Below are 6,227 nucleotides of genomic sequence, written 5' to 3' on the forward strand. Positions count from 1 at the left end.
AATATACATGGTATATGTGAAACACAAAAATGTGTTACCTGTTCTATTTGAAAAAAGTTAAATAACCAGAACATCCTCCTTATTCCTACCCAACCCAAAATATCCCACAACAAATAAAATAAACAGAGAACAAATAAAATAATAAAAAGAAAAAAAAGAAAAATATATAAAAAGAAAAAGAAAAAAAGGAAAAAAAATAAAATAAATATATAGATAAAAAGAATAAATACGAGAGGGTTCGTTGTATTTTTTTTACTGATTTGTATTTAGATTCATTGATTAAGTGTTTGAGAGTAAGGCTTTGCTTATGATCTTCACGATGTAATTAAAAATTTGCATAATGACATAATTACATTATTGATTCCATTTTACATTTGTAAACAGTTTTTTTTCAGGGTGCAGTTGGATTTCCAGTTTGGACAAAAAAGAAACCAATCTGCGTATTGCTGATGCATACTTTGCATGGATTCAGTTGTCTGGCTAATAAAAAACTCAACTCTTTGGTATTTACACATTTAAGAACTGAAATGTTTCTATGCACAGCCGGGGTGGGGTTCACTTTGCGGAAAATTCCAACTGAGATTGGAGAGTTGTTGCGTGCATCTAATCAAGGACAAGAGATTGCACACAAAGAAACAAGCCATGCAGGCCTTATAACAGGAGACATTTTCACACCCAAGTCAAGGATTTAAATCAATAATATTAACCATGCCTTTGCAGTCCTCATGAGGCCTCCCACCATTGTTAGGCAAGCTTCCTCTTGGCATTCTGGCCTCCTCTGGTGAATGAGAGCTCTTCAATCAGTTTAGAAAACCATCATCCACTGCAGATACTGATTACTAACAGTGCTTTTGCTCAAGAACTCAGCTATGAGTGTGAGCGCAGAGGGCAAAAGTTCATTCGCAGAGACAAACAAACGCCCATTTGGCAACCCAAAAGGCATGCTCTTAAAAACATTCTATTTCAAATGGTTGGAGAGAAATGGATCATCATTTTATTGGGTTAAAAAAGACATTATAGGTGATTGATGGCTCTGGCTTGCCATATTGAAGCAGTCAGTCTGGCACACGAGTCAGCATCACTTCGTTCTTTTGTAGATGTTGAAAATAACATGTCTGCCTCTGAATGAAGAATTGTGCATGAGGTGTTTGGTGTTTGTTTTACACAATGCCAAGCCCATAAACCCCCATCAGGAAGAGAAAAGCTGTGGACTCCAGCCGCGTCGTTTCAACGCCATCAGAGTCAACCAGAAGTATGAGTATTTTCCTGCTCCCTCTAATTCCAAAGATTATTTGTCATCTGCAGAGTAAAGGATTTTTAAAAGTCAACCTGCAGCCCACTGCCTCCCTTCTCCTCCTCCCTCCCACCACCACCCCCCAATCCCCCTGACACTACCCGGCTACGATCAATACCATATTGATCAACTCTCTCTATCGCTGGCCAGCCAGACTAATCACCTACACACAAGCTCAACACTCTCGCTCTCATACTGTAAGAAAATAACACACACCTCATATGTGCACACAATCTCACAGTATTCATGCACATATATACACACATTTTCAAACCATGAAGATCGCTCTGCATCCCTGCATGTTATGGGTAATTAACTGAGATTCGCAAGTTCATTAGTAGGTTCATTCCAGCCCCTTAAAATCAAATTACACTGGAATTTGCCATTAAAATGAAATATCTGAGTGTAGAAAAAGTTCAATTTGCCATTTTGTGCATTGTGAAGCAGCCTTTCCCTGGACTAAATGGCATGCTTTCCTCACCCAGCATTTCTGCTCCTCTCCATCTTCCTTTGTTCCCCCTCACAAAATCAATATGCCTGTGGAAAAAAAACGGCAGCCATATTTCTCTTCCGGTTATGAGTAGAGATTTGAAGAGATACAGATGCTGGGAGGGTTAGAATTAGGCCATCTTTAAAAATCCGAGAGGAAAGAATATTTCAGCGCTTAATCAACACATTACTACTTTACCTCCTGCATGTGTACACGTGAGTTTGTTTACCAATATGCTGTAGGCTGGTGCCATGTTAATATTACGTGATTAATCATATGTTCACTGAGTGTTCACTGAGACAGGGACGCACGCAGCATTTTGTTTACATCACAGTGAAGAAGGACAAGTGTGCTCCATCCGATTCCCATTGTCTTTGATTACTCCTGCACAATGTATTTCTAATTGACTCACCACATCCGACAGAGCCCGCCTCCTCTATGCTGTCTGTCTTTACCTACCTTTGTTCTAATTGGCTTTGCATTGTTTGTTTAAAGCACGATCCTGACTCTCGATTGGTTGTGGCAGCCGAGCGGGCGGGTCCACAATGTTTTATCTGCTGGTATTAGTGAATCTATTAATCCCTATTGTGAATGCCAGCAGTGATGGTCCTGTGTGTCTGATTGCATACGGCTTGTTCCTTTGAGATAAGACTGGATGTGTGCTCCCTTTACTGACCAACTAGGCAAAATCAAATAAATCCCTAAGACCTCACTGGACATTCTTTGACCTCGCCAGGTGCCTATGTCCTAAGGGCATCAGCTTTGAGTTTTCACTCATAGAGGTCATTTAAACACACACACACACACACACACACACACACACACACACACACACACATATATATATATATATATATATATATATATATATATATATATATATATATATATATATATATATATACATACACCCAGTGCACTGATAGCTTTTTTTCTTGAGATGGATGTGAATAAAATGCAATAAAACAGGTTAATGGTTGCACGCCCTACCCACACTACCCATTTTATCACTCCCACATCCCCAGCTATTGGACTAGTGCGTCAGAAATTCCCATAATGTAAATAAGAAGTATAGCCTGGTGGCCATTTAGGTCATTAGTTTAACCAGTGAAAAAATTCAGCAGCTTACACAATGACGTCGTTGTCTAAATATTTACGAGGGAGAAAAGTGGGACATGCACACGGGTTTCTCCGATCGTGCTCTGTTTCCATAGAGATTGTGGTTATTTCTGTCCTAATATCAATTTTGCACTCCATCTTTCACTTCCATTTTCAGTGAAACTCATCCAGTGTTGTACCCGCCTTTGAAACAGACGTACACTCAGAAAAAGCGAGAGCGAGGAAACTGAAAAGGGGGGAAAGACTGAAAGAAGGAGGGTAGGAGTTTGACATTTAGTGTTACTGTAGCCCAGAAATACTATTGTGTGTGAAGAATAGAGATCAGATACAGCGGGGCTATGAAAGACTGGAGCTGACTCCCAGTAGAGATCAATACTCATTCTCGATATGCACATGCATAACGCCGTGTGTGAGCGTGATGCACATGCACACACACACACACACACATATATATATATATATATATATATATATATATATATATATATATATATATATATATATATATATATATATATGTGTGTGTGTGTGTGAGTGTGTATATAGATAGATATTTGTATGTGTGTGTGTGTGTGTGTGAGATATTTTTTATGTAAAGAGCAAAATAAAAGCAAGTCTGTGGACAAGCAGGTTTAAAATATCAGTGCATATGTGAATTAAATAGTCAGCAGCAAGTGTGTGATCCTGTAAACACGTTGGATTTTTTCCACCACATACATGCAGAGTCTAAAACTTTTCTGCCTCTAATGTATAATAAATTACATCTTTTTCTTATTGCACAACATGCACACTAGAGCATTTTTAGAAAACATAGAATCTGTCTCACACAGACACACAGATACACACACACACACACACACACACACACACACACACACACACACATACACAAAAACACACAAACACACACACACCTCCCTGAAGAATTGATCGACTATTCCTTCTTAATCCATCTCTCCCTCTGTTTCTTAGCAACCAGTGCTCCAGTGAATTGAAAGGGTGGGCTGTTTTATTATTGGTTTTTTCTTTTTACATTAAGATGCTCCTGCCGGCATGTTTTCTGCCCAATACAGTTTGGACATTAATGCAAATTCCAAAACGAGACACTGGGCAAAGTGTAGAATTCCAAATACAGCTGGGTTTAAGCCCAAGAGAGAACTTACTTACTGTACAATCTAAAGCAAGTCAATTGTGGTTTTTAATGCAATAAATGTAATGAACAGGAATAAAACATTAAGCTACAGCTGAAAGCCTTGAGACTGTGTGTTTATCCATATGTGAACATCTGAACATGTACAACCACACTAAAGAGTTCAAAATGAGTTAAGTATTTTATAGTAAAGGTAATTATTGTATTAATGTGTCAAATCCAGATTTGAACAAATATTTTATAATATCAATGCAGGCCAAAATAGATATGAACAAATACCATATTGTATTAACACGCCAAGTTTGAGTTGAACAAATAAGTGAGAGTTTTTTCAAGATTGCAATTAAGTTTTGAAGAGATTGTTGATCAGTAACAACTGTTCAAATTATGGATCCGTCTGAGAAGTAGAACAGTGCATTATTTTAAGGTGCTTGGCCCCCATATTACCATGTTTTTTGGTGTTGCAATTTAAACCTACTTTAATATGTATATATTCGTAATTGAATTTTCTTTTATTGCAAATTGCAGACTAGTCATTTTCAACAAAATTAAACTTATTTTATTTTAATTCTTTACACTGCTTGGCCCCTATGTTAACAGTGTATAACTTTATAAACCATAAAAAAAGAGTATTTTTTGAAAATTGCAATCTGAACAACACATATATGCAGTCGAGTGCTTCCATGTAGGAGATGCTGCACAAGAGGATCTTTCACAAGAGGCCTGGAATTTTCAGAAGGAGAATCAAAACAATAAAAACATATGAGTTATAATGTACATTTGAATGTACATTTTAATAGACATAGACCTATATACTACACTTTTGTGCTTTCTGTTTAGTTTAAAAAGAGAATTGGAAAAAGAAACCACATGCTTTCTCAAAAGAACGATCGCAATCTATACTTTTCTTTGTTGCTGGGGTACGATCAAGGATGCATTCACTTTTTTTTCCACGCTTCCATAAATTACCTGATGTACCTTTTTTAATCTTTTAGAGCATGGATTTCAAAACAAATGAGTTAGTCTAAAGGTTCAAATATGTACCATAAGTTATTGTATTTACATTTCCACATTAGAGGCACATACTATGAAATATATACCTTCGTTCCACCCAAGCAACATGGAAAACCTTATTCAGAATGTGCATGTTAATGGTGTCATTTATCACAAACATGGAAAGGCCATGTAGATGGGTGTCAAATGATTCAAACAAGCCATCCCAAAATCACAGACTAATAATTATTGGGATAGGCATCACTATCACTGTATGTAAACTGAATTAAGCTTTCATATAGTACTACAGTACATTTTATGTGTTATGTTTTCATTTAAACTGAATACTATTTGGAAATTAAATTCACTTTAATACCAAAAATAGAGCATTTATATATATATATATATATATATATATATATATATATATATATATATATATATATATATATATATATATATATATATATATATATATATAACATCTATTGCAAGGCTTGAATAATAAAATGTGAAAAGTGAATACGTCACTGGACTAAGTGCGTTTAAACAAGACGTTATGCTTTATTTTGACTGGTGAAGATCAAGAACTGATCAACATCAAGTGGTTTTATGGACTGATTTAAGTCCACCATTGCAGTAATAGATCTCTTGTCCGGAGATTTTTCAGTCCTTTCAGTCGGTTCTTAGTGTGAGAAGAGATTTCAATTCATCTCCAGAGCTGGAATCGTTTTAAGGTCTAAAAACTCACACGGAATATTCACCAAAATTATTATTTATAATTATTATTTTTTACTATTATTACTTGATATTTTTATAGATTTTTGGCTCGTTTTCTTTTTTCCACATATGCAACATTTTTCCTGACTGCAGTGGTTTAATTTTTACCCTCTATAATCATTTCTTAAGTTTTAGAGGTGCATCTTTTGCATGACATTCTTTCTTAATTTTTTATATCCGGTCAAACGTATGATGTCACGTGTTTATTACTTGAGTTCGCACGCGATATGTCACGGTCAATAACGTGATGTACATCGTAGAAGTGTGTGACGACATAATCGGATTATCCCATATAATCCAAAATTTAATTCCATTTTATATAGATTAATATAGAACCCGTTTGCTCTTATTATCATTAAAATGAACAAAAGTGTTTTTTTGATAAACGTGACATTTTCAGG

Source organism: Silurus meridionalis, chromosome 20 (genome assembly GCF_014805685.1).
Source record: "Silurus meridionalis isolate SWU-2019-XX chromosome 20, ASM1480568v1, whole genome shotgun sequence".
Classification (NCBI taxonomy): domain Eukaryota; kingdom Metazoa; phylum Chordata; class Actinopteri; order Siluriformes; family Siluridae; genus Silurus; species Silurus meridionalis.